This window comes from Diadema antillarum, unplaced genomic scaffold (genome assembly GCF_040938485.1).
Source record: "Diadema antillarum isolate AM-2024a unplaced genomic scaffold, OU_Dant_1.0 scf00000071, whole genome shotgun sequence".
Taxonomy (NCBI): domain Eukaryota; kingdom Metazoa; phylum Echinodermata; class Echinoidea; order Diadematoida; family Diadematidae; genus Diadema; species Diadema antillarum.
Window position 1 is genome coordinate 11723951 of NW_027270960.1, and position 14428 is coordinate 11738378.

The following is a 14428-nucleotide window of genomic DNA, read 5'->3' on the forward strand; positions in this document are numbered from 1 at the left end:
CACCGCCACTTTGAACTGACGGACATTTTCTGCAGTGCAATAAATGTTTGTGTTCAGTCTGAACATTTTCTTCTAAAGAGTTTGGACAGACAAATGCAAACTGGAACTAATGACCAATCAAGGTTATCAAGGTAAACCTGTGACAGGTACAGTGAATCCTGGCCTTCTGTTTGAATCTACAAAAGCAAGAAACACAAGTAATCAAAAATAGTGTCGGAAACCCCAAGAATTACTGAAAAGATCCAGAATGTGTGTGTGTGTGTGGGGGGGGGGGGGGGGATGAGTGATATGAAAGTCCAAATCCTTCTGCAAACATACTGCAAGTGTCTGTTTGGTATTCCTCAAGGCAAACAAGAAGTGATTCCCAAAGTATCTGGGGTTTGTTCAAAAAGGAATCTCCAAACAGAGTGGTCCTCTTCATTGATGGTTTCTGTCCAGTTATCAGCTGACCAGGAAAACTCCTGAAGGTCAGCTGTGAAGAAGTCTGGAATATGATTTGCCAAAAGGGCCATTTGTGAGTTGTCAACATTCACTGGATATCAAAGAAGGGTGTAGTACTGCAGATAAAGATTTAGCAAGATTATGGAATGGATTTATGCAAGTACATTGGTAATACACGTAGTCATTACCACAAAGTATTCTTCAAGCAAGTTCACTCAATACTTCACTTTGAGTGTCGCTGCAATTGATAGCATGAAAACAGTGACTGGCTGATACGAAAATTGGGTGCTTTCTACTACTGTTTTAAAAATGAGACGTCACTTTGCTGTAACAGCATGAATGACCTTTGTGCGTTTCAAGTCCTTGATCTTTTGCTTGATCTTATGCTTTTATTTTTGTTTTGTCTCTTAAAAAAAAAAGAAAATCTATATTTTGCATACTTTCAGTTGCTTTTCTGTGTTTGTCGTAGTACCTCGTAGAGCAGGCTGATTATAAGTAGAAGATATATTGCTGTGGCTAGCATTGGGATGATAGAATTTATGAATTTTGTGAAAAATCATGAGAGAAGCACAGTACTATATATGACCCTGTCTGCTGATCAAACATACTGCTACGTACGTGGAGATGATCTTCCGTGTATGCTATAAAGGCTTGTAAAAAATGTACCTCTGTATGGGACGGCTAGCATAACAATGCTGACGAATTACCCTTCCCCTGAGAACACTGTGAGTCCGTGATGGTCAGCAGTTCTGGGATGAGAGGGGTTGATCAGCGCCTCACTGAATGGTTCCTATCAGTTTACAAGTGGAACTCAAAAGGAAATCACAAATGTTACCTTTAACATGAACCTCTGTGTACAGTGTGTGTTGAGTCAGTGCAAACAAACTTTATTATTTTATCACATTTCAGTTGCCATGGCAGTGCTATTACACCTTATGCAAATAGAGAGTAAAGATGAGAACATTGTTTGAGTGGATTTAATGGCAAGAAGAGTCGGTGACATGCAAATGTCTCACTGTAAACCTTGCCAATCCAGTCTGTCTAGTTTGGTTACTTTATATGGTCATAGTTCATTGCCTGTGTTGTGAGAGTTCATGCTTTTTCAGCCCAAACCTCCTTTGTAAGGTTGTCAAAATACTGTGTAAGCTATTATTTTCACCAGGGTTTAATTTTCACAAATTATTGCGAATCGCATTCGGATCACGAATTAAGCAACAGGCGAAAATGTTGTGTTGCGCTGAGGTAATACTGCATCTATGATAACATTGGTGTCAATTCGCAAAAATGTCTCTGACATCCTCATTCGTGAAAATATCTGTATGCGAAAATAACAGCTTCTACAGTACCCCATCAGACACATTCCGGCTGTGCAAAGTGGGTCTATCATGATTAGCCAGGCCTTACCTTGTTTTATCTTTATCATTCACTCGTGATCAAAAACTTGTCTTGTCTTGTCTTGTCCAAGTATTTGCTCTTGCAATATATAAATTGGCATCAATAATCCATCATTATTCAAAGTCTTTTGTCAAAGTCATAATGCCAAATCGCACCTGCATTATTCAAATTTGAAGTAAAATAAGTTTTAGAGACTCTGTACACGTATGTAGAAAACTAGCATCCTAACACCAAACATGTAACGAGAAAGATAAACACAACTTACATGTGACCTTGCCTTTGAAAAAAAAAAAAAATCCATTATTAAGAGTCAATTGGCCAATTGCCGTGGTGAGCCTTTAAATATGCACTTTAGGTGCACTATGTTAATTTTTTTTTTCAGTTTTTCAGTTTTGACATTTTCCTCCATTTCTTACTCATGCTGTTCAAACGAACCCTACAAAAAAGTTCTCAAGTCATTCAGCTATTGCAGTGTTGATTTGACATTACCTAGAATAGAATTTGGTTTCAAGTTTTAGAACAATAATCCTGCTGAAACTTGAGTTTTCAACAGATTCCTAACTTCAAAGCCTCTCTTCTCACAAGTGTAATCCCTTAGTCAGGATTGTTCTGAGCTTTTTTCGTAGGTGAGGAACATTGCTTTCAGTTTTAACAAGTTTACTTCTTTGGGAGAGGGGGGAATCACTTCCCTCAGCTTGCCTATCCTGAAATAATATCATTGTCCGGCAACAATTTGTTAGTTTGTGTTGTGCAAGGTCACATGTAAGTTGGACGCCAAAATGGCCCTATATGGCATTAATGCATATCTGACCGCCCGCCTCAAAACCCAAAATGAATTTTTTGCTTTTCTAATTAGCTTGAAAGAGTGAGCTCTAAGCTTTCACATGATATAAACTTGTTAAAGTTGGACCACTCTAATCCATTCATAAAGTAATTGAAGTAAGAGAGATTTAGAATATGCAGTTTCATAGAAAAGGAAAAAAAAAAGGATTTAAAGATTAGGGTCACTCAGGCATGCTGTGCAGATGTATCAATGAAAATCTCGGTAAAAGCAGCACCTGTCCGAAAACATATGGTCCAGAAAAATAGCTAATATCTCAATTTCGGTTTGGCAGTAGATAAAGAAGAGGTTACTCTTCCAGGGAAGACAAACCTTAAAACTTGAGTTGGTCAGCCCAAGTAACTATTTTAGTCCACTACAGAGAATTGTAAGCTGTGATTTTTTTGTGGGTTTTTGAGCCAGGGGGTCACATACGATTACCATGAGGAAAGCCATGTTATGGCGATATTATTGGGATTATTGTTCGGTTGTGCTGGAATGAACGAATGCCATGCAATGTGGAACCATATTCAGAACTCTTGACGCTGTTAACATCAATTGAGTCTGTGTGCAGGCTCCACAACGCGATAAAGGTGCCTCTAGATTACCCGTGATACTGCGAAAGGATTCTCAGTATGCAGTGTGGTTAGATTCCTCTGCCTATACGGTGTTGAGTTGCTGAGCAATTCACGTGCCAATGTTTCTTCTCATGCATGCAAGAATATCCACCATCCCCATGCACCTGACATTTATGCAATGAAACAAGAGAACAATTCCAAAACAAATGTTTGTTTCATCTGATGATACATTTTTGTGACATGGGTGCTGTGTATTGTTATGCTTTAATCTGTAACATGCTCACATTAACTCGAAATATGTATAGGTTATATTGTCATTTCCATTCTATAACCATTCCGTGTGGTTTCTAATATCCAAAAGGTGCTTGTGTATCTGTACGCCAAATGTTTTCCGTTTTCTACCCCCAAGGGGGAAAAAAATTATGTTTCCATTGTAATTGGGATTCTGCATTTTTTTTCTTGTATCACATTTCCATTTGCTATCGTTTTTTTTTTTTTCCCGTGTGACATATGTGGGAATTGGAATTATTAGAAGTACTGCTGAAATCTGTGCTACTATGAAGTCCTCAAATTGGCATCCCTTTTTGTTAATGTGATTGATGTGCCAAGACATGTCTGATGGTTAATTGTTTTCTGTGACACAAAATATGGACAGAAAAGTCTTCTTGCATTGCACTTACCAATATAGAGCAAAAGCTTCAAAAAAAGACAAGCATTTTGATATTTTGCTTTTTGGTGTTTGCTTGTAATTGCTTTGCTGCCATGATATAGTTGCTTGAAGAGCGTGCCAATATTTAGATTGTACTTAATGCTGGGAACCCCTGTCAGGAGGGTAATGATGTAAATCACATGAACCATCATACAAAGCTTTAGTAATTCATCTCAAATCACATTTTTGGGCTTTGCTGCTGACTGTCTGAGAATTGTTTGTGGTGTTTGCCTGAAGCTAATAATTTGTGTATCGCCCAATGTTGCATTATTAATGAATAGTAAGTTACAGAGGGAAATTTTGCAATTAAATGAAATCTCTGAAAGATTGATTTTCAACTGTTTGTTGCTTTCATGTAAAGAAAAATCCCAAAATTCCTGTGTTTGAATTAAAGCCAATGAAGATGTTTTCTTCTCGCTTTGTGTGGTAGGCAAATTTACATGTTATGTGTGGTTAGTGTAGACATAAAAGGCGATAATCAGCTCATAGATATTCTGGCTTTGCACTTCTTCTTATTGTCTTCTTCTTTTTTGCCTTGCATCATTATTGTGAAGACTAAAGGTGAATTTTACAACCATCAACCAATCAACCAAATAGATTTGTGCAGCCAAGTATGTGGAAAACAGGGTTTGATTGCCAAGGCAGATACATCTATGATGATATTTAGATTGTGTCGAGTTGTTTTGGAATTAATATATAAATCTAATTGCTGGAAAACTTGTAGTTGCACATGTTTGACGTGTAAGTATTGCACAATACTTTTTTTTTCAATTGAAATTTTAATTCTTACCATCTTTTTGCAAAAAATGAAAATAGGTATAGGTGATTAAGACAGAGTTTTTTTTTCTGTTATGTCCAATAAAAATACCATGATTGATATCAGCTTTGCCTGCATGCCTATGTAATGAACAGTGACAAAAAAAAATTCATTTTAAAAGTTTCTAGAATTACTTCTGCCGCATCAGAAAAAGTGGAGAAATAATGACCATTCTGCACTTCTGATACATTTTGATTTTTTGATTAAGAAGTAAATATATAAGTTTTGTTGTTTTTCCCCTTAAGAGGCTTAATGGGTTCGATGCGCCTTGTCAGTAATGTGTAGGATTGCTCAAACAATGTTGATAAGTACAATGTGTATGTCCAACATTTAGATATGTGTTTGTTTGTTTTTTCTGTTTTGTCAACTTAAATTCCTGCTAAGATTTGCATTAATGTGGTGTGTATCAAGGACAAATTGATGAATGGTACGAGCCGCTTAAAATCAAAGAGTTGAAGATCGGTTCAGTACGTTCTGGTGTCAGAAAGACAGACAGTTTGCTTAAATATTCAAATTGATGATTCTTAGGATTTTAATGATGCTCTGAACACTGAATAATCAATGCTTGTCTACATTGATGAAGGGCAATTTGTCAATCGACTATTTGCTTGTTTTTGGTGTTTTTTTTCCAGACTGTCCTTGTTACATGTAAAGATGCAGCTCTGAAAGTAGTAGATTTTCCAACGTAAAGCTGTGCTAAGTATGAACACCAAGAGGAGAAAAATGGTTTAAGTGCTATGATAATCCCACAATGGCTTTGAAATGGAAACATCTTTGACTTACAAAGGGCTGCAATGATCATCAGTGTAGAAGTAACCAAATCCAACTGACGTGGCTGGTTAGTGTGTTTGCGTGTGTTTCCACACTACAAGGGAGCAGGGACCTCCCTGAAGGGAACATGTTTTGTATGTATAGTTTATGCATGAACCAGTATGTCTTACAAGCTGAAACTGGTAAAAAGGCGCATGTGCCAGAAACAGTGGGTTATGTGGTAGAATGTCTTTCGTGTCTCACGACCTAATGTGCTGTCAAGTAAGAGTGTAAGCTGAAATTTGGTGTGTACCAGTTGGGTACCATATGTCTTCATTGCGATGGAATGTTCTTAATTTTGCAGCCACCTTCAAAGCAGTTTTGTTGTTATCCTTTCTAAAGGCTACAAATAGTGATATGCAACCCAGCTCAGAAGAGCCAACAACGAGCAGGAAAATTGGGTATGAAAGAAATATGCACAGCAGTACTGCTCTGAGTCAGTACCACAACATCGTCTTGTGGAAGATGCATGAATAGATGGATAGATTGGAAGGAAACCTGTGTATCTGTTTGTGTGTGTGTGTGTCAGTGTGTGAGAGAGAGAGAGAGAGAGAGGTAGTGCACATGTGGGCCATCTCGAAGCTGTTGTGATGGGCGTGTTTGATGACACTCCCATGACATAACGGTAGCAGAGCCCGCATCTTTGGCATCGGTTTTGACAAGTGAGATAAGTGGAGATTGTGACAAATTCCCTTTGCTCCTAAACATTCATATACTCTACGCTTTTGGATATCTCCTATTAAGCGACTTTAATGACGAGTTTGTATTGGACATTGTAATGGTTGGCTATGTAATGCTACAGCTTGAGATATGGTATTGATGAATATGATGATTTGAATGATAATAGGATTAATGTTTTTGCTATAAATGATAATGATGATAATGATATTAATAATAATAATTATGATCGTAATAAGATTATGATGACAGTAGTGACAACTGTAATAATCATTATAATGATAATGATGTTAAAAAAAAGTAAGTAAATGGTGTAAAGTGTTGATACTTTGGGATGTCATATGTACACAAACTATGCATATTGGTATCAGTCCTTTGAAGAATTCAGCTTGACGTGGCCCACATGTGCATCTTATCTATCTTTATGTTGTGACATGATAAAGAAAACGAGAGAGAGATAGAGAGAGAGAGAGAGAGAGAGAGAAAAAAAAAATGAGTAACCATTCTGTATTGAGATATGTTATATGAGGTAATATGTGGTATGGTCAGACCTTGGCAATTTCAAAAAGAACTAGAATTGTACAGGTGCAGGTATTTGAATGTGAAAACGAACGTAACTATGCAGAGATGTTGGAGAAAGAGGTGTGTATGATACCATATTCTTCTTTTTCTCTCTCTCCATCAACATGTTTACTTCTCCACAGCTATTTGCTAGCCGAAAGAGGAGAAGATAATTGTGAAGGGCAGTGTGAATAAACAGGAGCACGTAACTTGTATTCAGTTTCCTGAATTCCAAGAGTAAATATCATCCAAGGTCAAAATGTACTTGCTGAAGAGAGGAAATATTTGTCCCATGTATTTTTCTTCTCTTTTTTTTTGTTTGTTTGTTTGTTCATAAATACATTTCATTTGGGCATGTATTTGATTGTACATGTGTGTGTCTAACAGCATTCATTTTGTCAAGATTGAAATGGATGTCAAGTGATTTTGAGGATTTATTAAATCCAACCATAAGACATGCGAAATATGAATTGATTTGGAAAGATATGTAATACATGTAAGCCAATGTTCAAGTGACTTTCCAATTTTGATGTCACTGTAAGAGTGCAAGCATTTGGTTAGAAATTTTGAAATTTAATGCTCCCTGTTAGTTTAAATCAATATGCCAGACCAAGTCAAGGGGAATGAAGAAAGTCTTGGCATTTTGTCTCCAATAGGGTGAAGACTGCCCCTCCCAGTCAGTTTTGCCCTGCTTTTTTACACTTAGCATTCAAATTAGCATAGTGTAACTAATACTTTTGGTAATGGACAAAAGGAAAAGATTAAGCTTAGAATCATTTTTGTAGTTTTGTCATGTACCATTGCAGAGTTTGGCTTGCAATTTTGCCCTTGAAAATGGGTGAACCTTTGAATTGTGGGTGATGATTGCATATTGGCATGGGATTTGATCTCAGAATGGTGGATTGGGTTGAGCTTGATGTGTTGAAGAATAATGGGAACTGTTTATAAAGTGAAGATTATACACTGTAGCTAATTCTCCAGTTGAGAGTGATGGGAAACAAGGGGGAAGAGGAAAATATTGTACAAGACTTGAGGGGCGAGTATCCAAACTGTGGCACCAGTTGCAGAAAAATTCCTAAACTGGTCACCTGTAAAACAGAAATTGTTCAGTTTCTGTACTGTTTGTCACACATCTTGCAGGAAATATGTTGCAACGCACTTTTTATGGAAGCAAAAATCATTTTTGCGTGCTTGATGTTTGATGGCAGTTAAGACTTCTTTCTTTCTGCCCAATGGCAACGTATGCACACACACGTATGCACGCGCACAAGAATATGAAGATGCAACTGCTAGATTGGAAATAACAAATCTTGCATCTAACAAGATTTGTGCAACATTGAAATATTGTGGTAATTGTATTAGCCTGTGCTGCCAGTGTCTTTTCTTGATATTCATTACAAAGTGACTATAAAGAAGTATTACATACTGTACAGTACATATATGTGGTCACAAAATTGTGGTGGAAGCAGAAATTGTTTCAACGCTTTCATTGTCATTTCTACTGCCCGTACCTGCCCCATTTCCTCATATCATGGATATTTTGATATGTTCCTCCCTTTTGGGTATCTAGATCATTTTCATCCCCCCCCACCCCTTCTCGGAGAAAAATAAGACGCGTGTCATGTCCAGTGATCTCATTCTTCAACCATAAAAAGTGCACTGTAGTTTTTTCTTTTTCTTAAGAGCTGAACTATAATTTTCATTGCCCATTCTTAATGAATTATGTATATTGATTATTCATGTATTTTTGTCTTTTTTTTTTTGAAAGACAATCATTGTATGTGTACTATCATTGGTACCTAAAGTCTTGTTCTATAACAATTATATTTCCTTCTCTTTCTGTTGTTGGAATCTTTTGAAACTGAATTATATTTGTGATGGCTATAATGAACTCTTGAATAAATATGAGCATTGAAAAAACAAAACATGCAAAATTGTTTTGCCTTTGATGTTGTCTGTTTTGTATTTTTATATTTTTTTACTCTTGTTTTCCAGTGGTCTTGAAGCAGTGTTCGAACATTGCAAACTTGAACCTTCAATAAGTATGAATAGGCACGAGTTCTTAAAGTCCGCTGCACACTATAGGATCCGACCAGTCGTACGACCTTAAGGCCGGAAGTGTGACGTCACCAGCCTTGCCAGTTTCAGTTGTATGACTGGGTCTTTGTGCCAGTCGTAGAATTGACTTACTGAATTTCCATCAATCAAGAACAGCTCACAGATTGAAAGGAATAAAGATATTGAAAGATACATTGGTACAAAGGTAGGGCAGATTTGTGTGGAAATAATCAAGAGATTCTTCCTCAAATCTTTTCTTCTGTTCTCATGGCAACATTCAAAAAGATGAACTGACGTGTTTAAGCAAGTTTTGGTAAGAGAGTGATGGCCTACATAGAAATAGACTGACGTCTTTAGTTTTATAAGAAAGATACAGCTGTATTCGAACAATTTACATACAGTATTGAGAATGGTGATAACAGAATGTAGTAATGATTCTACACACGTTACACCTTTTACTTATGCTGCAACTATTACTACTACATTTATTTTATTGTTGCAATCTAAGTAGTACAATTATCTTACAATAAGGTTGATTTATTGTAGCATTTTGATCATTGCTACTTAACCCTGTTATGAGGTCAGATAGATTGAGATACCTGATAAAACAATTTCACAGGTCCTATTCCTAATTTACATTCTTTTGTTTTCATCTCTGATATAATGACATACCTGACATAACAAGGCAATTTAAGTGGTCCAAAGCAGCCTTTTATAACAAGGTTCCCATATACATTACCATTATCATCACCAAAATGTAGGAACACATTCAAAATACATGTGTAACAACAACAAAACCGCCAAGCAAACAAACTTCAAACACCAAGCAAGCTAACAAACTTCACACATACTGGTACATGTACTTCACACCTATGAAAGATAATTTGTAGATTTCTGAAAGACATAAAGTTCATCTCACACTGTGGAGAGGGACTATAAATCAAGGAGTGAATTTCAACCAAGGCAGGAACAGAAAACCTTCAGGGGAGTTCAAACGCCAAACACAGCATGCATTCACGTTCGGTTTGGAGGTGAAGTTACTAACTAGTCAACACATGAGTGATCACATGGGAAGTGTGATTCACAAAGTCTCCTTTTAATAGCAAAATATAACAAAATAAGATGAGAAATATTGCCACATACAAATATATTTGATACTTAAATTACTCATGATTTTTTTCCCAATTCTCCAAAGGATCTCATAATAGACACAAAGTAAAAACACACAAACAAACAAACAAACAAACTAGCAATTCCGCAGTGCTTCCAAGTCTCCCAGATTCTGCAGGTTATCTGGAAACAAATATATGTACCACTTCATGTCCTAATACAGAGAATATAATTTCTAAATGAGTCAGAATTGATATGCTTATATAGAAACTATGAAATAAGCTTTCATGTTGAAAACAAATGAGTACTAATACAGTGATATCAATCTGAAAGTGAAGGGCAGTTATTTGGAGTTCATTGGATGCCATGTCCACAGATAATAAAACATTTGAAATATTTGATCTAGTACTATTCAGTCCTCTTTCTCCTAAAGATCTTTGAAGTAATAGCTCTCTTCACAGTAGAAAAATATTATCAATGGTGGTACTTCTCTTGCAACTATTACCTTTTTGCTTTGTGGAGCAAACTTTTTGGTGGTAATTCACCAAGGGTGCCTAATTACGATGAAAGCAGACAGCCTCTTGAAAATAAAACAGCAAGATTACTCATAAGCCTCTACACCATGCACATCCATTTCAGGGACTGGCAAACCTCCCTTGGCATCAACGTGGAACTAGAATAGTAAACCCCATTAACCCGTTCCTTACGGGAACCTGGTTTACCAGGTTCCCGTGGGAGCAACTGATATACGGGAACATGATTTACCAGGTTCCCAAAATGAAGACAAGGGTGCCTGCTTTAGTGGCCTAAATTCATGTTTCTTTGTGTTAAAATGCTCAGAAAAGTGGGTTTGATAAAAAGATCAGAGTTTATTCTATCAGGATTTGTTCTGCTGTTAAAAAAAAGGGGTTTTACAGTATTATGTACCTTTTTCTGATTTAGTTTTTTGCTTGTTCTGCTGTAAACTCGTACGAACATGTACATAATGATCAAGGCTGAGATCAGTTAGAAATGCGGGTTCGCTGATTCCAGTCACCTCATTCAGGCACCTGGTTTTGTGTAGAACAAAAGATTCTGAGAGCTCATCAGCGCACGCTCTATTCATACCTCGCACCCGATCGATATTTCCATTGTTCACGGGCACATGTAGTTGACCGTAGAAAGGGGGACACAATGAACCGCTTCACTGCCTTCACACAGCTGGATTACCAACCTGTGTGCCTCTCTGTTGACGGGCGAAAAGAATCTCGTTTGGGGGCATTAAAGGCACTCAGAGAATTGCGGAAGGAACGGGTTAATAATGTTGATTAACTGGTTCTCTGGATACAGTTGAGCAAAACACTTGTGTGCCTAAATTTCTGAGAATATAGTAAAATGTGAAATAAAAACAAACAATTATATGAACATATAGACAGAGACCAGCAATGAGTTTAAAATATCCCACGGATTTCTACATGGTGCCTGATTGTACGATAGCTTGTGGACAAGGATCAACCTGATATTTGGCACATGTAACTTAATAGTGCTTAAAATCAATAGGTCTCATCTGACGTTGCATAGATGTAAAAACAAAATTAAGTGGCATTATTGAACAAGTTAAGCGCATAAATGACATGAAGGTGTTATGGAGTAACAAGTATATAGATATGTAAAGTATCATATTGTATGTTCCAAAGTTATGCAATGTTGGGTTTGGAGATATATTTCCATGAGCACTAAAACATGTTACTTTGGGCAGTCAAACCAAGAGAAATCTTGTTTGACTTTAATATGTGAAAACAAAAAGAGGACAAAGGTGATAGCCAATAAGGTCTGTAAGACATAAACTTTAGGCAACTTACGTAATCTTTTACACGTACAAGCAGCACCAACCTTGCCAAATGATTTTCCTCTCTGATGACCAGTTATACCTCTTGAATGTTCCAATATTTGGCAGTCAGAATTCAATGATGTATTTGATTTAATTGACAATGAATACAAATATTATATGATTCAGATCGAAATCCTTCGTCACTAGAAACATATTTTAACCCTGTTAGGCCATTGAGTCATCATGTTTTTATTAACTCTGAATTTTAGTGCTTAACTTTTATTGTTGGAAAGTGACTGGATAGAACTGGTTAGATTCATTGACAACTTGAAAGAAAAGTATCAGCATTAATCTTCTAGAATGTGTTGCCAATTTAAAGATCACTAACAAATTATATGATTTAAAGGCCTTTGATATTTCAGCAAATAAAATAACCAACAGCATATGACCAAAGACTACAAATTCATTGTCAACTTGAAAGGAAAGTATCAGAATTAATCTTCTGGAATGTGTTGCCAATTTAAAGATCACTAACAAATTATATGATTTAAAGGCATTTAAAGGCCTTTGATATTTCAGCAAATAAAATAACCAACAGCATATGACCAAAGACTACAAATTCATTGTCAACTTGAAAGGAAAGTATCAGAATTAATCTTCTGGAATGTGTTGCCAATTTAAAGATCACTAACAAATTATATGATTTAAAGGCATTTAAAGGCCCTTGATATTTCAGCAAACAAAATAAGCAACAGCATATGACCAAAGACTACAAATTCATTGTCAACTTGAAAGGAAAGTATCAGAATTAATCTTCTGGAATGTGTTGCCACTTTTAAGATCACTAACAAATCATATGATTTAAAGGCCTTTGATATTTCAGCAAACAAAATAAACAACAGCATATGACCAAAGACTACAAATGGCAAGAGGAAAAAAAACAACAAACAAACAAAGGTTGGCTGTTCAAGGGTGAATTAAAGCATACTAATTCAAAGAGAAGTCCTGCATTTGCCAAGGACCGAGTATGACACCAAAATCCTCTCTGTTGTGCCTGGTGCAGATTTAATGTGTTGTGGGGACAAATTAAACTGACACAATGGCTATGAGAGAAGAAACCACACAATACCATGCCCTGATAATAAGGTCATTGGTATATCAGATAAGGAAGCAGGCAGTACAATTGAATTCTTATCTTCAGCAGTGAGACCAGATATTTTTATCTACTTACTCTGCTGTGAACAAATTCTGCGCTATCACAGATCTTTAAAAAAAACAAAAAAACTCGGCACACCCTTTGTTACAGACAACGTACGAACAAACAAATAAAACATGATGTCCTTCCAAAGGGGCAAATTTAGATTTTAACTACATTCTTTAAATAGGCTAGTACATTATTCTTACATCAATTTGGTATTTCGTTTCTGGTATTTGCTGTTTCCATAAAGGCTCGGAAAAAAGGCCAAAAACAGTTGGCAAGAATGATGCAGTAAAGACAGGTAAAACCATAATTATGTTAAAAGCTCTCTCTGTGATAATCTGAACTATTCATAGACTTTATACAGAATCAACCAGGTTTGTCAGAGATTAACAATTTAAGTATATCTGAGAGAGCAGATTCAACTTCTGCTTTAGCCACAGTCAGATTCCTTCTCAGCAATTGAAGAGAAGTTATATTCCTCCTCGCTTTGGTACATTGGTCATTCATCTCTTACATTTTGCTTTGCATTTTTATGAAATCCCTGCTCAATTTAATCTTCTACCTTTGCACAGCTGTTTGAAAGAACATAAACAATGTACGCAATCACTGAAATCTTTATTAACCCGTTGAGGACGGACTGATTTTGCTACAACACGCATTTCCCATAGACACCTGCCCGAGTATAGTCGGGACTCGTCGTCAACGGGTTAACCTGTTGAAGACTAGTCCTCGGTCCTGGCAGGTGTCTATGGGAAGCGTGTGTTATAGCAAGAACAGCTCGTCCTCAATGGGTTGAGCAACATTTCTCTAGAGAACTACAATCAGTACACTATGCATGCATGGAAGGAAAAGCCTTGAGGTCTTTTACTTTAATGCCTGACAGATACCCAAAGAGCTTTGTAGTTTTGTGTTGATTCATTTTAGCAAGAGCATCACAAATTACATTTTCATGAAAACGTGCTAAAGATCATTGCATCCATAAAACTTACTTGCAGAATTCAATCATGAAATTTGCAAAGGGGTCTCGTGCAAAAGTGTTTAGCTTACAGAGTCAACAGAGAGTCCTGAACGTGTCGTAATTTGCTGTCCAAATTAAGCCTCATGATAGTTTTGCATCACAAACAGTAAATTCAAATTCCAGATTCTGTTTACATGATGATAAACAGATCAAACAGCGCAGGAGAAGTTTCATGAAAGATCAGGCAGTCTTCTACGGTAGTGGTACGAGAAACTGTTTCACCTACTTTCAAGAAAGAGAGAGAAAAGTCACAGCCACTGCAAATGGAAGGAGGTGATAGGTCCCCAATTCACCAGCAAACAACTCTTCACAAAATTGCAATTAACCCTTTCTGTGCCAGGGACTTTAGACAATGTGTACATCACCAATGGGAGTTGTTGTGCCAATCAACACTCGAAGTACACAAAGCCGTAACAGCAATC